Raw genomic sequence first — 24,320 nt, 5'->3', positions numbered from 1 at the left:
TTTTGATTGGATAAAGTGTTGTGAGTGAAATAAGTAGTTTTTGATTTGTTCATTGTCTTTACCTTTATTGTTTCTGTTCCTGTAAACCTGTCAGATAAGATTATTAAATGATGGCAGAGATAGATTTTATAAAATGTAAGTAAACATTGCTTCTGAATCAGAATATTTGATACAGTATGAAGTAGATTATGAAATAGCACGTATAACTTACTTCAAGAAGTGTTGATTTTGGAAATTGTATCACAGTAATCAAATATTGCAAGTTTATGTGCCTTATTTACATGCCCACCTGTTTTTAACTGATATTTAAAAAGAAAAAGTAATGCTGAACATTAATATAAAGACAGTGGAAGTTAAGAATTTTTGCCTTATCCATATTTTTAATCTCAAAGTGTTTGCCATAGTATAAGATTGGTAGGTAATGTTGTTTCAAGGAGGCTGTTAGAGAAAGGAGGTTAAATAGGCAATGAAAACATTTTTATATTTTAAAAAAGAACTTTATGGGTTAAATCAGCTAATAAATGCATATGTGAATTCAATTAAGAATATTTGTGCAACATTTGAAAAGTACTGCACCACAGAAGGGATAGCTGATGAAATTAAGGATATGGACTGGATTATACTCTAAATTTGATATGTTAAATTTGCTCCTTACTATATAATCTTTAGCATTTATGTAACAAATTGAATCATTAGGATTTTTTGAAAATAGGTGATAGAGAAATTTAAAAATACTTGGTTGTCCTTTACTGTCAATTGCAGAAATAGCACAAGTTGTCTTGCACTTTTTGCTACTCTTTCTAGAAAATGTTTGTTGACTATACTGCTTCCCTTTTCTTGTTAAAAAATTGTGGAACTGTCATTGCTTTTGATTTCCTCTACTCTTGCTTTCGTGATATCACATGAGAAGATAACTCCTCCAGCCCTTCCTCCCCTCAGAATTTTCTGGTAAACCTTCATTCTTAGCCATGAACGTCTATAATTCACTAAGATGAAGAAATCACCTTTTTTCCTTTTCTGCTTCACCATAGAAATGCAAACAAAACAAACATAAACCCTTTGAATATTAACTAGTAACTTTGAAATGTCAATAACTCTTACAGGACTGTTGTATATGTTCCTATTTTAGAAAACTTCATCTCTTTCTTACCTTTCCTGCTATTCTTCTGTGCTTTCAGTTTCCCCTCTTTGGTTGCCAGGTCAGTTTTCCCAAAACACTCCTTTCATCCTGTAACTCCATTGGCTTTCCATCGAAAACAGGATAAAGTCTTAGCTTCTCAGTTTGGTATTCAACATTTTCTATAGTCTGACCTTGGTATATTTTGTGTGTGTGTTTTGTCTCCTCCACGAGATAACAAAAGTCCTTAGCTTAAAGCCAGAGCTGTTAGTTTGCTTTTTTTGTTGTTGACTAGTGTTCTGCTTTGTATACCACTCCATTTCCCCCATCCCTACCCTGTGGACACAATAGGCGCCTAAGATTTGTCAAGTGAACAAATTATGTTCAAGATTTGTTTCTGTTAGGGGGCAGAAGCACATGTTTATATCCCAGTCTGAATTGTGAATGTTCTGAGATAGGCTCATATCTTCACACTTTTTTCCATGGCTGCTTCGTAGATGAGCTTGAGTAACATTAAATCCAGAGTAAGTTATGAAACACTGTTTTAAGTTTACCTTTTACATTTCCTTAATTTACATAGATGATAAATGCATACATTTCTCACTCTGATGATACAGCAGTAAGCAGAGTAAAATTTTATAGGCCTTCATCATCTTCACCCCACCCACGCCTCACCCCTTGCTATCACTTTGGTACCTATTCTGTTTTTTGAGGAGAGAGTATAACAGCTTTATTGAGATAAAATTCATATCCCATGTAGTTCATCGATTTAAAGTGCACAATTAAATGGTATTTTAATGTATTCACAAAGTTGTATAACCATCACTGCAACCAACTTTAGAACATTTTTCTTCCCAGGAAAAATCTTGCACCCTTCAGCTATCACCCCCACTGCCCACAACTCACCTCACCCTCAGGCAACTGCTAATCTACTTTCTGTCCCTATGGATTTGCCTGTGTTGAACCTTCATATAAATGGAATCATATAATATGTAGCCTTTTATGTCTGTCCCACTCATTTTTGTTTGTATGGGCATTTAATTATGTCTGTATAACATTTGTAATTTATTGTATGTGTATATGTCTTGATTCAGAACAAACTAGAGACATAGATGGAACTCAGTAAGTATGTATTAAATGTATGTATATACATTACATAATTAGACTATACACACTATACATAATATCCTTTGACTTGCTTTTTTCACTAAACAATGTACAGTATTCAAGCTTTTTCCATGACATGTCTCAACACGAGATAGTCTCATTCTTTTTTATAGAGCAGATATTTCATATGTATCTTCTTGAATTTATCGGTGTATATGTCTAAAAGTTCTTAACTTGATTGATGGTTTTTCTGTATGTTTAAAAAATAGTAGTTGCCACATTTAATGTAGCTTCTATAGTGTTAATATTGGAACTTCACTTAAAAATAGGAATAAAACTAATAGGTAAGCGTTGTTTGGCTTGAGGAGAAATGAAATATAGCGTTCTTTATGGGGTTCTGGCAGTACACAGCCACAGAATTCATTTTGTATTTGGGTGTCTGAATGTGAGCAAGCCTGTTTTTAGCTTCATGGCATAGTGCTTAAAATAGAATTTAACATGCTATCTTGCGCTTTATGGTGAATTTTCAGACTTTTTCTTGCAGCCATGTAGGTCTAATCTTAAAAAAGATCTGAAAGATTTCAGGATAAATTTTTTTTCTTGTATATTAAAATCATCAATCTGGTCTGTGGGCTTCTGTGAGTTACCCAAGAAAGGGAATGTAGAGGCACCTAGCTCAGAGTCTGACTTATGGTAAGTATTTGGTAATTATTTCTTAAGTTATTCAGGAAGTATATCGTATTTTGTTGTTCATTATATGTTTGAGTTCTGACTGTGTGAAATACCAGATTGTGGTTTGAGCATATCACCATATTATTGTGTATATTTAAACACTCTTGTTATAATGTGATGTATACTAAAAACATTTTTTTTTTCTTAATCATCCAAGTAATGCATCAGCTATTTCAGTGGTTCTCAGAGTCTATCTCCCAGACTTCTATTACGTCTCCAGACTCTTTCTGGGGATACTCCAGGTCAAAACTATTTTCTCAATAATAGTGAGGCATTATTTGCTATATTGACATTTGCAGAATCAGTGGTGGGTAAAATTGCATGAATTAGAACAGAAGCACTAAACTGTACTGGTTTAGGACATCACCCTGCACTAGGAATTAAAAAATAAATGGCAGTTACACTTAATGTCCTTGATGAAGCAATAAAACTTACTAATTTTATTATGTCTCAGTCTTTGAGTACATTTTAAAAAATACTTGTTTGATGAAATGAAAAGTCCTCCAAACCACTTTTACTGAACATCAAATCCAATGGTTAATTCAAGGAAAAGAACTTGTACAGTTGTTTGAGTCACGTGCTGAACTAGCTGCTTTTTTCATAGAATACCACTTTTTCTGAAGAATGGCTTACAAAGTATGGTTATAAAGGCTTGGCTATTTGGCAGACATTTTCTCAGAACTAAACCAAGCGAGCCTGACAAACTGACAGTATTTTTTAGTTAAAGATAAAATTCAAGCTTTGAGTGAAAATAGAGTTTTGGAAGACTTGTATTTGCCACTTAGAGCTCTACAGTTTCCCAATACATAACTTCTTTTTCCTTTTTTGTAAACTCAGCGGTAGCATTAATGAATGTGATATCTTGAAGTTGTATAATGAAAAGGTCAACATTTGGAAGAACTGTGTAAATCAGTGAACCAGTATTTTCTAAGTAACTGGTGCATGGTGTTACAAAATCATGCATGGGTAAAAAGATCCATTGGAAATGGAAGATAGACCAATGGTTTTCAGTTTATCAGAGTAGGAAATGTTCATTGATACAGTTTCAGGTTCCATATTGGAGCAGCTTTTAAGAAACTGCCACTTGTTGAGTTTTGGTGAAGGATCAAAGAATATCCACAGTTATCTGAGAAAGCTATTGAAATACTTTTTCCACTAGATACCTGAATGAGACTGAATTTTACTTGTATACTTCAGTCAAAAGAACCTAGTGCAGATTGCATGCAAAAGTGGACATGAAAATCAGGCTGTCGTCTTTAAGTCAGACATTAAAGAGATTTCAGAACTGTGAAACAATGACAGTCGTTTTGCTAATATTTTTTGTTTTAGTATAGTTTTTTTAATTTGATATTTTGATTTATGTTAACAAATTATTTCAAAATGACAGATCTTTTAAATTTTTGCTTTGATTTTTTTCTTTAAAATATTTTATGTTGTAATATATACATAACTTGACTTACCATCTTATCCATTTTTAAGTATATACAGTTTAGTACTATTAAATATATTTACGTTGTTATGCAACCAATCTTCCGCACTTTTTACAAAACTAAAACTATGTGTCCATTAGACAACAGTTCAGTTTTAATTTCTAACACAGTGAACATGAATAGATTTGATTAACAAAGTTTTGGGGGGTCCTCCATTTCCAAGACTATAAAACAGTCCAGACAGCCAAAATTTTGAGAACCTGAGTGCTCTTTTTTATGTAAGATTCAAGGTGTAGGAGTCTGTAGTTTAAAATAGGAATATCCCTCTCACCTTCTCATCCATGGTATTTTTTATAATGTAAAAGAAAAAACAGTTTGCGTGTAGGTAATAGTGATCCATTTCCAAGGCAAGTTTGCTAAGCAGAGCTGTTTAATTGTATCCTGTGTCTTGTAGTAAAAATGTTAAGCAGCTTGTGTTGTGTTGAATAAACGTGTTCCAATATTTCAATCAGTAAAGGTATGGGGATCGTATAATTTTTTATTTGTTCAAGGTTATGTATCAACCCTTGATTGCCTTTTTTTTTTTTTTTCCTGTAATGGGGGATGGAATTAGCTCTGGTAAATGAAAAATCCGTACAGCTGCCCCCTAGCCTTATTTTAGCTAATAATTTCCTCTTCAGCAGATCTTATTAGCCCTTACCAAATATCAAAGATGATTGATTTGCATTTGACCTATTTTGTTTTCTTCCTTTCCCTGTTGTGGGAGCTAGGGATTATAAACTGAATGCTTTTCACTTTCTTTCTACCTTTCTTTAGAGTCATGTTTGAAAAATTTCAGCCTCTGTATTTCTCAAGCATCTTTCCCCAGGGTGACAAACTAACACTGGAAAAGGAAGATTTTTTTTGTCACAGAAGTTGTTCTAATATGTGATTTGAAAATAAGTAGCATCCTAAGGGTGAAAGATCTTTTTAAAAAAATACGTTTTGTGTTTAATTGAATCATAATTAGTGAAAAGAACATGAATTTTAGGATTGCCATTAGTTTCCACTCCTGAATTTAGATAGGAGTCCTAGCTATAGTTCAGACTAATGGGAAGGATGAACAATGAAAGTTAATAACCCTCAGTTTCAGACTACTTTTAAAAAGTAACTTCTTGGTATATGTGGCAAGTATTTTAAAAAGGTTTTCCAAGTGGCAATCCTGCTGTGCTATGGAAAGGATATTAGATAAGACTCATTTATAATTAGCAGCATTTGCATATAAACCAAACGTGCTGTAACTATTGAGAAGGTTAAATTTGAGAAGGTTAAATCTACTCATAGATTGCTTGATAATTGTTTAGAACATATTTTCTTGTAGGTAAACACTTCATACTTTACTGAGTTATTCTCTGGAAACTGTTGATCTTAACAGGTGATACTGTTGAGTGTGGAGGGTGATACCGAACATTTTGTTTTGCAAACAGATTTCAGTTTTATTTGTAGCTTTGGTAAAAGTGACATATTTTTTTGTTGTTCAAACATCTGTCATCCTAACTGCATAATCCATTTGAAGGAATGGGGTCTGAGGGCAATGTGTGTTAGTGTATAGGGAGGGTGGTGGCGGTGGTGGTCGTGAGGATGCAGTGAAAACTGTCAATTCAAAACGTTTATTCTCTACTGAAGATAATTCTACAAATAAAGTTCAAAGGAAACTTTACAAATAAAGGTCAAGGGAAAAAGCAGTATGAAGCGCAATCTCTTATTAGCTGTGAATTTAGAGTATTTGATTGAAGAAGTATGTAATACCTAATGAATATTAAAGTAATTTTTTCATTTGATTTAAAAATTGATCCTTTAACATTTTCCCTTTTACAGTCTTAGCTTGTTACAAACATGGTATTGAGGAGAACTTGTTATACTTCCTATATAGTTAGGCCTTTTCATGCACTCATTTATTTATTCAGTAAATATTTGGGTGTATTCCATGTGCCTGGTGCTGGGCTAGTCATCAGTATACAAACATGGTTAAAGCATAACTCCTGACAGAAAGGAATTCAATGTGGTGGAGAGATGGACACATACTGTCTTGCATCGTAATTATCTGCTTAAGATAAATAATAGAGCCATGTGTGGTTGATCTGTACTTTTTGCCTAACTGTGAATCTCCACATTCTTGATGCATTTAAGAAAATTGCTTCTCCTCAGCTTTCACATACAAATGACTTAGATTAGTAAAAAAAAAAAAAAAAAAACAAACTGGTTACTGTAACTTATTCTTTTGAAAAACTTATGTATAAAAAAGGCTTTTAATTCTGAGATTCCTGTGTCTCTTTCTTACAGCATCCTGCCCCCTGCTCACCTCCCCCTTCCTGCCCCATGGTTTTAATAAAGTATCTCATTCATTTTTCGGGTATTATGCCAAACTAAATTAAAGAAACCAAAATCTTAGGAGCAAGAGGAGTTTAAATAAAGTTGACATTGAACTCTAATAATGATCTTACTCAAAGTTACTTTACTTTTAAATCTTTGACAAATCTTAGCTTTTCAGAAAATTTTCTCTAAAGACTAGTTTTATCCCTTGAGTGAAACTCTCAACAGTTTGAAGTATGATATAATTTTGACCAGTTTGAACAGACATTTTCTCTTCTATATTTTTGCCTTGTAACAGAAACTAAAGATAATTTCCACATTGTACAGGGTAAAGAGTGACATTTCAGTTTTTGAACTTTTCCTTGTAACCTGTCTGGAGGTTTTAGGATCTTTATTCCTGGTATGCTCAAACTTCATGATGTGGAAACTTTGTGTGGGTTATTTTTTCAGTCATTGTGCTGAGGTACTTGGTGGCCCAGTCTAGAGACACATGTCCTTTATTTCTGAGAAATTTTCTTGTATTAATCCTTTAGTAATTTTCTCCATTTCCTTTTCTGTTTTCTCTTGCCAGAGGAATGAACCTCCACGTTTGTTTTCTTTTCTTTTTTTTTAAATCATTTATTGTCTTTTTGCTCTTCATGAGTGTGAATTAATTTTTATTTCTTTCTTGCTTTATTCTCTTTATGTTTCCTTTTAGGAGAGGGTACGATAAATATTGTGTATAGTCAGTCTGTATTTAATTGGTGAATATTGTAAGCTTTCTGCAAGGCTCATGATACAAACTGTATGATGACCATTCTTAAATAGTTGCCAGTGTTGAATTAGGGTTTATATTGTGTTAATAGAAAGTGTTTTCTTTTCTGAGAGGAAGCTAAATTGCTTTAAAAGAAAATAAATGTAGGTGGGGAGGGTATAGCTCAGTGGTAGACTGCGTGCTTAGCATGCATGAGGTCCTGGGTTCAATTCCCAGTACCTCTGTCTATCTATCTGTATGTCTGTCTATTTTATAAATCTAATTAACCCCCCAAAATGTATATACAAAACTGTAGAAGAATGTATAGCTTATAGGCAACTAATAAAACAAACATCAAACTTAACAGAGTATTCCAAACCATTGAGGCTTTGTTTTGTGCACCCACATCCTGTCTCCTCCCCCACTTCCTCCATGTAACTTTATTAATAGGTTACTTTCAAAATCAAAACTAGTAGTGAAATGTTAGTTTTATGTATTATTAACTTATAAGATTGTTTTTAAGCCTTTGCTTCTAATCAAGCTATTTAATTATATCATAGTCTTATACATTTCCAAATTTGACGTAATATTCTTTGGAGAGGAAGATTCCACGGGTGGAGAGGAAAGTTTTGGAAACCTCATTTTGGAAAAATGCCTAACTGTGGCAAATATACATGCCCATAGAATCTAACAGTTATGCTCAATGATGTTTGGGGAAGAAAACGGAACTTAAGTTAATCGCCACAGTGATCCACACTTGGTTAAGTCTTGAAAAGTGCTTAGACTATTATGTGTCCATGGTGTAATCTATGAAGAAGTTAAATCAGAGTTATAAGAAAAGTCTAGCTTTTTGGTGGAAGCATAAACCATTCAAATCTATGTTGTACTTTATATCTTTTTGTCCATTATTTTGTTTGATACATTTTTTAAGGTTTATGTAGAATAAAAATAATTAAGCCTTTACTAGACTATAGATATTCTGTGCCAAATATTGAAAACAAACAAGGACTCTCTCCTCCCCCTGCCTTTTGCCTATTTCAAGTTTGGCCTTTCAAATCACAGTTGCTTTTTAAAGCAAGGTTTTTATTCATTCCATCAATAAAAATGAGGGCTGGTTAATGTGCCAGATACTGTTAGATGCTCAACAGTAGGTTGGAAATGAGTCTTTGCCCTCATGAAACTTGCATTCTAGTATTTTGATAAGTATATGAAAAGTAGTTTGATCTCTTGCACCTTTCTGTATCTAAATCTTTATAATTAGCAAGAAATGCAATTTTTTAATTTTGGAAGGTTTTTTAAATTATCAAATAATATCAAATAATGTTGAATGCATTGTTAAAGAAAGTCATTGGTTTTATGTATGCTTCCTAAAGGCAGTTATAAGGGGAAGGATATGTGGGAGGAGCAAGGAAAAGTTATGAAATAATTACTGTGGGGAGTTTGCTGGCTCCCTGGAAAATTTAATAGAATTCCTGTATCCATTGCGATTGATGATTATGGATGTATTATAACATCTGTTTGCCTGTATGCCTACATTCTTCTGTCTGCCTGAGTTGTAAAGTTGGAGCCAGTTGAGTGTGCCAGGCATAGAGGCGCAAAGGGATTTTTGCAAAGGAATGTTTAATGATGTACCATGACATACCATGGAATCTAAGCTGGACCTGAAGGGGTAGAGAGCAATAATATCAATTAATTGGAGATAGCAAGAAGTTGAATTGTTGCAGTGGAGATAACTTAAGCACATAAGACTAGGAGGTGATAGTTGGAGTATGTGAGTATTTGAACTGGTGATTTTGGAGGTGGTACAGGTTCTGGTGGAAAGGTCCAAGGTGTGGCCATGAAAGTGAGTGGCTGAGGGTGGAGAGTAATGATGAGGAGTTAAGAAACACAGCCCAGGGTATTGGGCTGGAGCCTGGATAACTGGGGCAGGGGCTAAAAGCTCCAGTGAATGACAGAGATGTTATTTTAGAGCTGCAGTGTCCAGTTCTGCAGCCACTAGTCATATGTGGCTATTAAGCATTTGAAATGTGGCTAGTTCGATTTGAGATGTGCTATAAGTCAAAAATATACACTGGATTTTGATGACATAGCATGAAAAAAAAAGGAAAATATCTCAGTAATTGTTTTATATTGATTATATGTTTGATAATAGTTTGGATATACCGGGTTTAGTAAAATTATGCTATTAATTTTACCTGTTTCTTTTTACTTTTTTTTTTCTTTTTTAAAATGTAGTTAGTAGAGAGTTTTAAATTGCATGTGTGGCTCGCCATTGCAGCTTATATTTCTTTGGGTTAGTGATTTTCTAGAAATATTATCACCAATAACTAGTATGAGGATTAGGAGGAAAGACTGGGTCTGTAGAACCCGGTATAAGAATCCTTCAGGAGAAGGTGTGGACATTATTCCTAGGCTTTTTTTTTTTTTTTTTTTTTTTTTGAGTTCTTGGGCGATTTCTCTTCTCCTGTTCTTTGTGCTTGGAATTCCCATCTATTCAGTCCCTCCACACCTACCTCCGCTCCTTCCACCCCATAGCTGACCTCAAGGAGTTTGCCTCATTCTCGTGGAAGAGAGAAATGTCTAGAATTATAATAGAAAACAATATAGAAGGTTAACCATGTAAATAGATAACAGTATATTCATAAGAAGAACAGTCACTTCAAACTGGGCCTTAAAAGAGAAGACTTTTGATAGTTGGTGATTACAGGGAGGTTATTTCAAGCAGAGGGAACAGCATGGTGGTGAGGAGAGAAAACACTGGATTACGTTTATGGAACACGCACTAGATCCATGTGTGAAGATCTATATATAAGAGAGTAATGCGAATTTGGGGAAGTTAGAGATAGATTGTTATTAGAACTTTTCACATTGAAATTAGGAGTCTGAAGTTGTACTAAGTTCTGTAAAGGAAGAAGACAGAACTCTATAGGCACATGTAACAAGGAGACCTGACGTAGTTTGGGTGCTCAAGGAAGGCTTTCCGAACCATCTGAGCTACAGACTTCCTCCACATCCAAGTCTTGTCAAATCTTTCTTAATGTTATGCCTTCCTTTCCTTCCCTGCTGCCACCGTCATTATTTCAGACTCTATATAGTTTCATACCAACCTCTAGGTTGGTCTCATATCTTAATTTTTCTTTTCAATTTATTTGCTCTTTAGTCAGATTGACTTTTTGGTTATATGTCAGTCTCTTCCCCACCCCTGCATTTCCTGCAGTTGGACAAGTTTTTATAACTTCCTATTTTTTGTAGGATTAAGAACAAAATTCTTTAACTTATCTGTCCAAACTGGGTAAATTATTGCTTGGATTCCAGTAACATGCTGAGTAGGCACTGGGCAGAATTATATAATGCCCTTATTTGTGGGAGGTAATATGTATAATTTCTAATACGTTTGCATTGCTTGTATGGTTCATAATAATTGATGCCAGAACATCATTACTCATATTCATTGGCAATGAACAAGACACAGTTTGTACAGACAGAGCTTATAGTTTGGTAGAGAATAGGCAAGTAAACAGGGCCTCTCTACATTATGGCATAAGGGCTGTATTAGGTTAAATTGGGGAACACATAAGAGGGTAAAGTTACTAATATTGCAAGTGGCCTGAGGAAAGTATCCCAAAGATGATGACATCTAAGTTGAGACCTGAATGAGTTGAAGTTAGCTAGAAAAAGGTTGGGATGGGAGAGGGAAGAAGAGTTACTGAAAGAACTGGAGGATGTATGTGAAAGTCCTGGACGATGGAGAGCTGGCTAAGGGGGTTAGGGGGTCTGACTGAGACTGATCATGAAGGATATATTAGCCATGCTAAGAAATCTGGCCTTTGTCCTGAATGCAGTGGGTAATCGTGAAAGGTTTAAGCACCAGAGTGACATGGTCAGATTTATATTTTGGAAAGATCACTACTGTGGAGAATGACTTGGGATAATATTAGAGGCAGGGAGGACAGTTGAGTTTCTTGCAGGCGTCTGGGGGAGAGATCGTGGTAGTCTGAAAGTGGTAATAGGGACTTAGACATTTTAAGGTGGTAGGATTGCTGTGACTTGGTAAATAGACATGAATGAAGGGAAAGGTGGTATAGAAGTTTCTGGCTTGGACAACTAGTTAGGTGGTTTGGAAGAAATTTGGTTTGTTAGGTTTGGACATGTTGAGTACTTCTGGGACATAGAGGTGTTTAGCAGAAGTTGATTTGTAATTCAGAAGACAAAGGCTAGGCTGGAAATGAAGATTTGGGAATTATTAACCTAGGAATGGCATTTTGAAGTCATGAGATGCATGAGGTCACCCAGGAAGACTGGACTGAGTGAAAATAGAGTCAAGAATTCTAAGGAACTCTTAGAATGGAGGCCTGGAATAATTTTTTAAAATATCTTTTGAAACATAAAAACATCTTCTTTGGACTTGGTCTAATGTTTTTAAGAGTTTTCCTGTCCTTACAATTAGATACAATAGGCTCTTTTGTAAAAATTACACAATTACAGTTATCTTTCACTGTCTACATCTGTATGGTTTATGAGTTCATTTAGCAAGAATTCAGTAGTCTATAGAATATTTTGAAAATATATATAAGATTGCTAGTGGAGAATTTTTTCAGAAGTTTGGGAAAAGGGATAGAGATTAATCACATCTACATAACATTTTAATTACATGTAGTCACATGGGCCTTTTGATTTGACATTTGGTAAAAGTAGTTCACATGTTTCATAATACATGTTTAGTTTTAGAGTATTAATTCTAGGGAGACCATATCATTTATCATCTAAACTGGGACACTTTTTAGAGTGGAAGGGGATGCTTATAATATTGTTGCTGGAACAACAGGTGTAAAATGAAACTCCTGGAAATCTTGAAGATCTTATCATTTTTTTCCCCAGAATTCTTTTTCTGTGAACTAAGAAATGAGGTGACAATGAATTAAACAATGATAATAGTAAAGAAGAGATCTGTGGCCAAGAAAGCTTGCAAAATGTTGGATGCAAAGATAACATATTTCTGCTGAACTTCTTAGGACCTTTAATATATTAGTATTTGAGAAGGAGGGCATGGTAGGGAATTACAGAATCTCAATATCCTGTATTTGTTTTGCCACAGCATCCTATTTCTCTGAGTATCTATTAACCCTATGAACCTCGTTTGGAAAATGCTGATTTAGAGTATCCTGTCATTTAAATTGGAGCTTTTTAATGTGAAACCCAATCAGATTGCTTCTTAGTGATGTTTTATTTTGGCTTTTTTTTTTTTTTGTCATATCTAGGCAGCTAACTTTATTAAAATAAAGAAATTTTGAAGTTTAAATAGACAACCTCAATTACAGTTCCCTGAAAAACATTGCAGTTTTGTTATTAGGGAACTTTGAGGACTGAATACTAATTTATTGAACAGATTTTTTTCAATTGACATATATATAGTCAGTTTACAATGTATCAATTTCTGGTATACAATATAATGTTTCGGTCATCATATACATACATATATTCGTTTGAACCGACTTTTCAGAAGGCCTTTTCAGTGTTATTTCTTCCAAACTAGGCAATCTGCCTGCATTTGTTTCTTCTTTTTTATCATTTTAGACTTAGGATGCAGCAACAGGTATTGTTTCTCTTCTGTCACAGAACCCATCTCTTATGTTTTTGATCCTCAAATGTAAAATTATGCCTTCTAGATTTAGGAAAAAAGAAAGAATTGAATTTCAACTTTTAAGAATATTAGTTGCTCTGAGTATTTGGAGAAATGCTCTGGAATTTGATTAGTTATGTGTTTAAGGAATGGCATTGAGTTTCTTCTTGTTCTTTTGATTGATATGATAAACTTATTTTTCTTTTTTACTTCTAATGGCAACAAAAGCTAAGATATTCTTTTAGCATAACTATAGTAAATTTCTTTTGTTGGCTAGTTTATTGTCCTTTAGACATAACAGCTAAGTTTTTTTCCCCCTATTTTTGTGCTTTAAAAAATTTCTTCTTCCTTGACAGTAACTTTGGCATTGGCATTGCTTTGTCTTTTTTGTGGGGTGGGGGGAGTTAATATTCTGCATTTGTTAAAATGGATGCTATTTAGGGTTTTTGGCATCAGGAGTTTGTGAGTAGCTAATCTCCTCTCCCATAAATTTTAAGAAGAGTGTGTAGTATGTTTTCATGGTCCTCACATTGAAATGTATCTTTATGTACATTAATGGAATTTCTCAAAAGAAAATATAAGCATTTTTTAAAACTTGATTTCACTTTTATAAAAACTTTGCATGTAAATATTCATATTGATCTGTTCTGAAGATAATGATTTGTGTAAATTTTGTAGTAGGTTAGCAATTTTACTTTATGTGGAATAAAGGATGTTTTGTTGTTTCTCTTACCTATAACTAAAAGAATGATCAGGTGAAAGCATTCTGTTCTCTGTAGAAAAGGAAGGAGTGTTATCATTAATAGGTTTCTGATAGGATTTAAAAGAATACTTAGGCAAGCTGTCATTGCAAGACTTGAACAACTTTTTCCTGCATCCTTTTTTTTTTTTTTTTTTTAACTATTCCTCTGTAGTTTGTGAGGAATCATTCCCAAGGCTTTTAGAACATTTGTATGTATCTTTTTCTAGGCTTGTTTTTCTCTGGCATCTGTAAATCAAGAGTGAAACATAATAAACTTAGTTGTTTTTCTTGTGTACCCTGGACAGTGTTTCTTGAATAATTACCTTAAGATTGGAGAATCCTCGGGGAAAATAGTCATCTGAATCCCTAGGGAGTTGAGCAGTCTTATTTGTAACCTTATACTTTATTGTTACCTGGAGGGGAATTTCTTACCATGTGCCACTGGACTCTGTAGTCTTGACTGTGTTATATCCCAAGTTTTAAGGGGGACCTGTATGAGTATTTAAGAAGCAAAACTCCCCAGTTTTGTAGGTGGCACAAACCTGGGAAGACCATTGATGACAGAATTGAGGGGAATTAGTTCATCTTCATCATCACCTTCTGGGTACTTAACTACTATACTTAGCATAGGTGATATTTCAGAGAAAAGTCCTTGAAAGCTCAAAGTCTAGGGGAGGATATAGACTAGAAAATCAACTATTTACAACACTGATAAGTGCTATATAGAGGGTATAGGTTTCAGTTCTTCAACAGGGTTTTAAAATATTAGAATGATGAACTTGAAAAAAAATTTAACAGCACTAAATATAAAGTTCTATTTTTAAATGTAAAAAAAAAATGTTTTAGAGGATGAGGAGGTGAAAGCAATTGAATAAAGGTTTTAGGTAACTTCAAGCTTAATATGAGCAAGAGTTTGATGTGGATGTGACTCCCTGTCCCTGCTGAAACAAAAGCATAACATACAGCATCCTTCCAGTTGCCCAAATAAAGCAGGCCAGTCAGCCTAAGATGCCCTGTTCAGTTGCACTGGTAGAAATATTTGTGCCCATTAAATAAGAGAGGTAGTAATGCTAAGACTAGTCAGACTGTTATCTGGATTATTTCATTCATTCTGAGTATGATGGACTGCAGAATGCTCAGAGTAATGATCAGGGTGGGAAGGGGTCTATACCAACAGGACAAAATTTTAGAACCATTGGGTAGAAGTTTAACAAAAATTTTTATTCATAGAGCTTTTTAGTAATGTAGACTTTTAAGATTAGACTGTGAACTCTTTTAAAAGTGTTTCAGCAGAGACTGGGAGACCATCAATTAAAGAGGTTACAGTAGAACTTCATACGTTAGATAGAGAGTTGAACTAGAAGATTTCTAGTTTTATTTTATGTTATAATCCTACGATTCTACAGTTTTAAAAAACATCACTTTCAGATTACCTAATAGTGTCTGTCATTGTCAGTACTCTGCAGCATTGTGTGGACTAGCATCTGACTTTTGAGTCTGAGCTCCGCTACTTGCTGGATTTGTGAAAGGATAGTCAATCTTTTATAATTTGATAAACTTAAAATTTCTTAAAGCCTTATTATTTTAAAATTTTAGATTTTATTTGAAAAGTGAATGATGATTGTTCTCATGATCATGTATAGTACTACTTTTTTTTTTAATTAGAAAAAAGTGTCCAACATTGGGATGGATAAAAACACATGCAGCTCCAGTCCTTGTTTCAGCCTTGTCGTAGCCCAGAGAGGACTGTCCCCAGTGAAGACCATGGCTTTAATTAGAAAAAAGTGTCCAGCATTGGGATGGAAAAAAACACATGCAGCTCCAGTCCTTGTTTCAGCCCTGTCATAGCCCAGAGAGGACTGTCCCCAGTGGAGACCATGGCCACCCAAACCCACTTGTGAGGGGCCCATCCCAGAGCAAGGGGAAGGGGCATCCAGGCCCAGCGCAGCCTCACCCCTTGAGCTTACACTCCTGGCGGCACATGGGGCAGTGCTGTTGGCCCTGCTGCATGCTGAGCCACTTGAGGATGCAGTGCATGTGGAAGCAGTGCAAGCACTGGCCCCACACCAAGGGGCGCTCGTCACCCAGCACCTTGCAGTCTGGGCAGCAGCCATTGAAGGCTGTCCGGCAGATGCTCATCGTTGGCCACCACGAGACAAGTGGCCACGCTGTTCCAGCACTTGATCCTCATTTTCATGGCACGGAGCCTAATGACGTGCCTGCCTTCCATTGGGCCTAGTACTACTTTTTATTTAATTTTATTTTTAAATATATTTTTATTGAGGTATAGTCAGTTTACAATATTGTGTCAATTTCTGGTGTGCAGCACATGTTTCAGTCGTATAGGAACATACATATATTCGTTTTCATATTCTTTTTAACCTTAAGTTACTACAAGACATTGAATATTGTTCCCTGTGCTATACAGTATAAACTTGTTGTTTATCAGATTTTGTGAGACTCCTCCTGTATTTTGAAATGAGAGACACTCTGCCGGAGTTCAGTAGGTGTTCTGTGCGGTTCAGTGGGTTTGTAGATGTAATTCTTAGTGTATTTCTGGCAGAGGGCGAACGTGAGTCTCTCTGCTCTGCCATCTTGGCTCAACCTCCCCTTTAGCACTACTTTTTAAAAGATGCACTTTAGATAGAATATTGAATGGAACCTGCAGATTTTTTTTTTTTTGCAGTATTTCTTGGTACTGTCTCCTTTATTTCTGTTGTCACAGTTCTTTCTTACCTTATAATGAGATAAATAATTCTTGCTTGTTGCCATTTCTTTTAGCTGGAAGTCTTAATTCTTAGTTTTTTTCATTCATCCTATAGGTGGCTACACGAATGACCTTAAACACTATTTCTATCACATTTTTACTGTCCCCAAGTATATATGCATTTATTCCAGTGCTTGTTCACTCTGTGTATAGTCTAATTTCTTTAACTGTCATTTAGTGCCCTCATCCCAGTGTAACACGTAACTATCCTGGCTGAGATTTGTGGTAAGACACCTGTGTTGGTTAGTGGTTGTGAGTTTAAGCTCTGGAGTCAGGTCAGGTTTGAGCCCCGTCTCCATCACTTACTTATTGTTTGACCTCAGGATTAGCATCAGTTTTCTTATCCATACAATGGGAATAATAATAGTCTGTCTCTTGGGTTCATGTGAGGGTTAAATAAGATAATCATGCTTACTATAACTAGTGTGTAATTGGCATGTTATAAGCATTTAACATGTATTAGGTTTATCATTATTTTTACTTTATCAACCCATGTATGACACTTAAATTTTTGATTGAAAGCATTGCTAATAGAAATTTCACTGACTATACAGATTGTTTGTATTTCATTAACAATGGAAGAGTAGAAGAATGAGAAGAAAGATTTCATTTAACACAGTCATAGAATTATAGAATTTTGAAATTTTAAGGAACCTTTGAGAACATCTACTCAGTCTCATTTTTGAAGTGAGAAAATAGACCCTGAAAGATTGTGATTCAATAAATCAGTGGCCGACTCAGTACTAGAATCTGAATTCTATGTAAACTAGTACCGTACTATGTTGTAGTTGTACTTAGCACATGGTAGGTGTTCAGTAACTTTTGAGAATTGGATTAATATGATTATGGGTGTCCATTTGTGAAGGCTAGCTTATCTCTATATGTTCATTGTTTGTTCCTTTAGTCCCTCTTTCTACAACTCATTTAGGGCTTGTTCATTGATCCAAAAAGCGTTTATTGAACATTTGTGTGCAGAGCAGCTTTTTACTTAAAGTCATATTTTCCTACCTCTGCATAGGAAGTTTGGCAATATGGTAGAATTTTGAACTCTAAATTTAAAATTAAGTTTTAAAATTAAGTTAAACTTCAAAAACTAAAAAAAAATTTTTAATGGGGGAGGCAATTAGGTTTGTTTGTTTTATTTATTTTAACAGAGGTACTGGGAATTGAACCCAGGACCTCACATATGCTGGACATGCACTCTACCACTGAGTTATAGCCTCCCCCCCAAGTTAAACTCTTTTATTGTAAAAAAAATTTTACCCCAAATTTAGAATGTTTTGTCAGAGAGGATATATAGCTCAGTGGTAGAGTGCATATGTAGCATACACAAGGTCCTGGGTTCAATTCCCAGTATCTCCACCTTAAAAAAAATTAATTAATTAAAAAATAAACAAATAAGCCTAATTACCCCTCTCCCCCCCAAAAAAGCCCCAAATTTTAAATGTTTTGGTCTGGGTTTGTTATTTTAGTATTTATCACCTAGAAGGAGCTTTTTGAAGGACAAGGGTTTATGAAGTGTGGTACATAAATGGGGATGATTTTTAAATTATCTATCAAAAATCAGAGCCATGGTATGCCATTTCAACAGTGTTAGATTTACACTTTGCTTAAAGGAGAACGGCATCTCCATGTTTTGTCATTATGTGAGAGCTAAATGCAACCCATGTGATAAAAGAAACCAGGAGAGGAGGCAGACAGTCGGCTACAGTAGGCACTACAGGTCATTTTTCAATCATCTTATATTGAGAATTTAAAGATGAGAAATTGGGTGGAACAAGATTATGGAGAAGTATGTAACCGGCCTGACTTGCTGCGTTAGTAGAAACTATCTAACTAGGTTTTCTGGTTGAACTGGGCACTGTTGACAAATTGCTAATCTAACAGCTGCTTATGAACCATTTCAAGTGGAGAGGATTAGAAATGACCCAGAAGTCAGTTCCATTGAATGAAGAATCTTTGAAAATAATGAATAAAATATTTTTGTAGTACTGTACAGGCTTTAATGTATGCAGTTAGAGAATTTTTGATGATTGCTTTTGTAGATAGAAAGCAAAAGTATAAATGAAATATGATATTGTTAAATGCCTATTTTGTCTATCTTTAGAATTCATTTTGGATTACAGTTGGTTACAAATTGATACCAGGTAAAGAGTCATAACGTAGAGTCTGCTTTATGACTGATCCTCTAAAATACTGCAGTGGGATATATGAACGACAGCAATTAGGTGGTTCAACAGAAAGTGCCCAATTCTTAGTCATAGTTTAGATATGACTTTTAGTAACATAAGGTCATAGCTAATGAGACAGTAAAATTGGCACTTCTTATTTAATCTTAAAAAGCACTCTGTTAACAATACTTGATGTTGCTTGAATATTTTGTTTATCTTTCTCAGAATATGGTCCCTGCCTCTGTAGTTGGAACAGTGTTCTTATACATGCACATGCACACGTCTATGTGTATGTATAAATGTGTGTGTTTGTAAAATCTTACATATCTGAAAAGGAGTTAAGTTCAAATGTCTTCTTATTGAATGGTGAAGACCTCCCCCTCTTCATGCCCCATTCCCCTGCTCTGCCCTGGGACCACTGGAGGCCAACCCTATACTGCCAAAGCAGAAGATTGGGAGATTCCTCTCTGTCGAAAGTGATCAGATAAAAGGAAAAACAGGAATCCTCCAGATAGCCAGGTTCCTGTCTGATCACCCTGGAATGAAGTACTGCTCACTCACACAGTTCATCTGATCATCTTTTCAGTGTCTTACTCTTACCCATAAATGTACAGCCAAGGATTCCCTATTTGAGGAAAACGTCAAGCACAGAAAGCAGAGACCAAAGCAAATACCACAGAAGAACTCAAGAGATTACAGAGACAGTGCAGGCAGCTGAAGAAAACAGCAACGTCAAACACCCAATTTATTTATACCCTCAAGGGAAAGGAAGGTAGCTACATTCAAGAAAAGTAGAACAAGATGTAGAGGGAAAAGCAAAGAAAAAGAAATTTACAGCAATCAGAAAAAGCTCATGGAAATTAAAGTTCTAATATAAGAGACAATAAAATTGAGGAAATCTCCCAGAATGTAGAGCTAAAGACAAGAGAGATAAATGCAGGAGGAAAATGAAAATAAATGCAAGAGAAAAAATAAAACAGAGCAAAGGAAAATTAGGCAATCGGGGAAGCCCAGTGTCTAAATAATAGGCATACAAGAAAGAGAACAGAAAAAAGTTAAAGGGAAATTATTGTAATAAAACTTCCCGGAACTAAAGGATATACATCTCTAAATGTAAAAGAGTTAGCAGTTATTGGTTCATAGAATTAAGAAAAAAAAAAAACCTACTCCAAGATACAATATTATAAAATTTCAGAATACATAAAGAGAAGCTTCTGTAAACTTCTGGAGGGGGATATACATACAGGTGACTGTGAAAGACTGGGGATCAGAATGGGACCCCAGCCTTCATGACAACAGCACTAGAAGCCAGAAGATGAGGAAAGGCCTTCAGAAATCGGACTACGTACTTTCCTGTCTGGAATTCTATACTGAACCAAACTGTTATTAAGTATGGGTAGATGAAGATATTTTTAGATAACTCAAGGAATTTAAAAAACAAAAAGTACTTCCCATGCCCCTTCTCAGGAAGCTACTGGAGGAAATACCCCATTAAAAAGAGAATATAAGAAAAGGAAGAAGTGAGATCAGGGAAACGGGGGGGGGGGGGGGGGGGTCTAACATGAAGAGAGACAAGGGAATTCCCAGGATAAGTTTAAGGGAAATTCCGTGACCATAGTTTTGTACCAGGCCTAGAGAGCAAGCAGCCCAAACTGGACCCTGATGGAGGGTTATAGGAGGTATATTTTTAAGAAAGAAATTAAAGCAGATTTACCTGATATGTTTGAATTTGTTGAGAGGAAAGTTACACTTTTAGCAGTTTGCAGATGAATTAGCAGTAGTTACATAGAAAACTGAGAAAAATGATGCAGTTACTAACTAGAAGGAAAACAAGATCATAACAAAAAAGGAACAGTAATCATGTGCTTTTGGCTCAGCTGTGAATATTACTTAACAGCCATAGTAATAACATAAACACCAACAATTGATTCAACCAAAAATTTTGATGGGAAGATAGAGGTAGAGGAGGTGAAACAGATCAAAACCATTATCTTTTAATAGGAAGTCAGTTTTTTTCTTAAAAGGAAAAAATTTTAAATTGCTCTAGCCTTAGATAGTGGAATATAGTGAAAAATGCCAGAAGAAATCACTAAAAAGATGTGAAAGTGGTTGCCTTAGGGATGTGAAAAATGTGAGAGGGGCAAGGGACATCTGTTTTACTTGTAAAACTGACTTTTGAAGCTGTGTGCATGTCTGGCTGATTAAAAAGATTAATTTTAAAAAGATGCCCCTCACAGAATGCTTTGTCTAAGATTCTGAGAACTGTATCATTTGGGGATGAAGAGTCAGCAGAATGCTGTCTGAGGAGGTAATGATTTCTAGAAGTAGCAGTGGTTGATATTATCCTTAGTTATAAATATTCATTTTGTTGTAGTGCTAACAAATGGAGATTTTCAAACACATGAAAGATTAAAACATACTGCATTTCAGCATCTCAGATGTGTTTAGTTTTCCTCTGTGTTGTCAACACTTTACGTTGTGAATTGACTGTTCCATGCTTCTCTGAAGCTTTCCAGTTGGGTGATACTTCAGATGTTTGTGTTTCCTGCCCTGTTTTATTATTATTTTTTTAAAATACTGCGTGCTTACTACTGTCCTAAAGAATATACAGCAGCTGCTCCAATAATAGCAATAGATACCTTCTCATCTTTCACTATACCTGATAATAAGGTGCAGTGGTTAATTTTAATCCAAATGTTTTCTTTTATCTTAACCACTAATTTTTTTTTTATTAATAAACTTAATTTTTTTAGAGCAGTTTCAGGTTCACAGCAGAATTGAGCAGAAAATACAGAGTTCGCACACAGCTCTCCCCACCCACACATACACACTCCTCTACCCTCAACATCCCTCATCAGTGTGGCATATTTGGTACAATTGATGTACCAACATGGACACATTATTATCAACCAAAGTCCCCAGTTTACATTAGGGTTCACTCTTGATGCTGTACATTCTATGGGTTTTGACAAATGCATAATGACATGTAGCCACCACTACAGTGTCATACAGAATAATTTCATTGCCCTAAAAATCCCTTGTTCTCCATCTATTCATCCCTCCCTCCCTCCCTCTCCCCAAACCCCTGGAAACCACGATCTTTTTATCGTTTCTGTAGCTGTGCCTTTTCCACAATGTCATTTGGTTGGAATCGTACAGTTTGTAGCCTTTTCAGACTTTCATGACTTGATAGCTCATTTCCTTTTTTTCTTTTTTACTGCACATATATTTTTTAAATTTACATATATGTACTGTTCATTGTGTCTAAGAACGTTAAGAGCTTTAGCTTTTTAAACTTATGTAGTTATCAAAGAAATAAAGCCAACCACAAAATAAGAATTAATTCAGAAAGATACATATACTCTGCTATTAACAGCGACATTATTTACAATTGCCAAGATATGGAAGCATCCTGAGTGCACACCAAGAGTTGAATAGATAATGAAGATGCAGCATATAAATATATAATGGAATACAACTCACGCATAAGAAAGAAGGATATTTTGCCATTTGCAGCCCTTCATTTACTTTTTTGTTTTTACTTCAAAAACCAGAGTCTTATAACCGGCATAAACATTTCCATTACATCAAAAACTTCAAAATACCTAGGAATGAGCTTAACCAACGATATTACTTATACTTTGAAAACCGAAATGACACAAAGAAATGGAAAAATTTCTTGTGCTCTTGAATTGTAACAATCAACACTATCAAAATGGCCACACTACCCAAAGCAATCCACAGATCCAGTGCAACCCCTCAATGGTTAATTTTAATCCAGATGTTTTCTTTTATCTTAACCACTAATTTTTTTTAAAGCCAAAGGTGTTGAAACTTGAAGATGTTAAATAAATCGATCTTTTTAAAGTTTTTCTGTTTCCTAATTAAAAGGCATGTGGTTTGTTTCCTCTAAAAGACACTAGCATAGTATAAAAGTATATTTAGAGTAGAACTAGTTGTGTAACATTCAACAAATTTCTTAACCTTCCAAGGCCTCAGATTTCCCATCTATAAGCTGGGGACAACACCTGCCTCATAATTGTGATGATTAATTATGCATCCTGTGAAAGCAAAAACAAAAATTATATACCTGTGCCATTAACTTTTTTCTGTCGTTCATCAAGCAAGAGATTTTATTTTATGTGAATTGTCAATGTGTTCTTGCAAAAATAGAACAATAATACGTCTCTGTTGTATTTAAATCCTATACCTATAGAGTCAGGACGGAGCTGCCATAAGTTTATGGTAATCACTGAATTTTGGTTTTTGTTTGTGTTTGACTTAGGAGAATGGAGTTGAACTGAAATGGAAGACATTCTGTTCTTTCTAAAAATTTATCCTGTTTTCTCTGTAAAACAAAATACATCTGACCAGTGCCAACTTAAATTTATTTTTAACCTATAATCTTTGAAGCATAATTTGTGCTATTTCTCTAAAAGCAGAGGCTTACTTTTAGGGCTTTTCTGTTGAAATCCCCATTCCTTTTAAAATAAGTAATGGGGGGAGATATAGCTCAGTGGTAGAGTGCATGCTTAGCATGCATGAGGTCCTGTGTTCAGTCCCCAGTACTTCTGTTAAAATAAATAAATAAGTAAACCTGATTACCCTCCCCAAAATAAAATAAGTAACAAAAAATTTTAAAACTATTTTGTACTCTTAGGACAGTTTCGATAGTAGGGAGAAATTGATATCCTGCTGACATTATAGTTAGTAATTATTTAATTTCTGATAACATAATCTAAAAAAAACATTTATAGGATTTGTGGTAGAATTTGTTTTTAAGGTCTACATTGGTGAACATAAGAGCTTGAGAGTTCATTTGGATTTATATTATAGTTATGTGTGTAACTTAGCACTGTAGAATCCATCTCCAATCTTTCTTCTTGTGTGACTTTCTTGTTTACTTTGTTCATCGTTCATTCATTGTCCAGACATTTGATGAGTTTTTACTATTGTTGGGCACTAATGTTAGATGCTGAGGGTAACACGACCTTGTACCATAGAGGACCTCAGTCTGATCATGGAATCATTTGTATGAAAAGAAAGTTATAATACAGCGAGGTAAGTGCTAAAATAAAGATATGAACAATGGCCAGTAAAAGTAGTGTGAAGAGTGTCATTAAGTCTTGCTAGGCCCAGAGGGCAAGGCTGATGACAAAAGCTGGCTTTGAGGAAACAAAGCATTCTCCAGGCCGGAAAAGGCAGGGGAAGGGCTCATACTTCTTTGATTAACCAGCTTGTATATAAAGCTGTTTGTACACTTTTTTCCTCACTTTTATTTTTTTTTTATTGTTTTGTAATCTGCAAATAACTTCAGTTTCTAGATGATTGGCTTGGGATGGATATCTCAGGGAGTAGTAGGAAATTAGGGAAGACAGCTTAGCTTTTGTGTTTCTGGTACTTGTGATAAGGTGAAAGGATAAAACATTTGGGAAAATAGAGGGCAAATGGTAAGCTTACATGTGTCTTTCATCCTGACACCTCCCTGTCGGTGGTAAAGTCAGGGTTCTGCTGTTAATAGCTGTATGCCAGTAGAGTGAGTCAGTCAT

General features: G+C 35.0%; 1 protein-coding gene and 1 pseudogene across 1 annotated transcript in view; one reads left to right on the top strand and one right to left on the bottom strand.

Moving 5' to 3' along the window:
* The window catches only part of PIAS1 (protein inhibitor of activated STAT 1), a 115,073-nt gene that overhangs the window by 4,876 nt on the left and 85,877 nt on the right, over nt 1–24,320 (top strand). The gene's annotated exons all lie outside the window — the stretch shown is intronic.
* Nucleotides 13,314–17,209, bottom strand: LOC141577984 (anaphase-promoting complex subunit 11 pseudogene; annotated as a pseudogene).

The sequence above is a fragment of the Camelus bactrianus genome, chromosome 6, assembly GCF_048773025.1.
Source record: "Camelus bactrianus isolate YW-2024 breed Bactrian camel chromosome 6, ASM4877302v1, whole genome shotgun sequence".
NCBI lineage: Eukaryota > Metazoa > Chordata > Mammalia > Artiodactyla > Camelidae > Camelus > Camelus bactrianus.
Note: the sequence above shows the minus strand (reverse complement) of the source record. Positions and strands in the feature narration are given on the sequence as shown.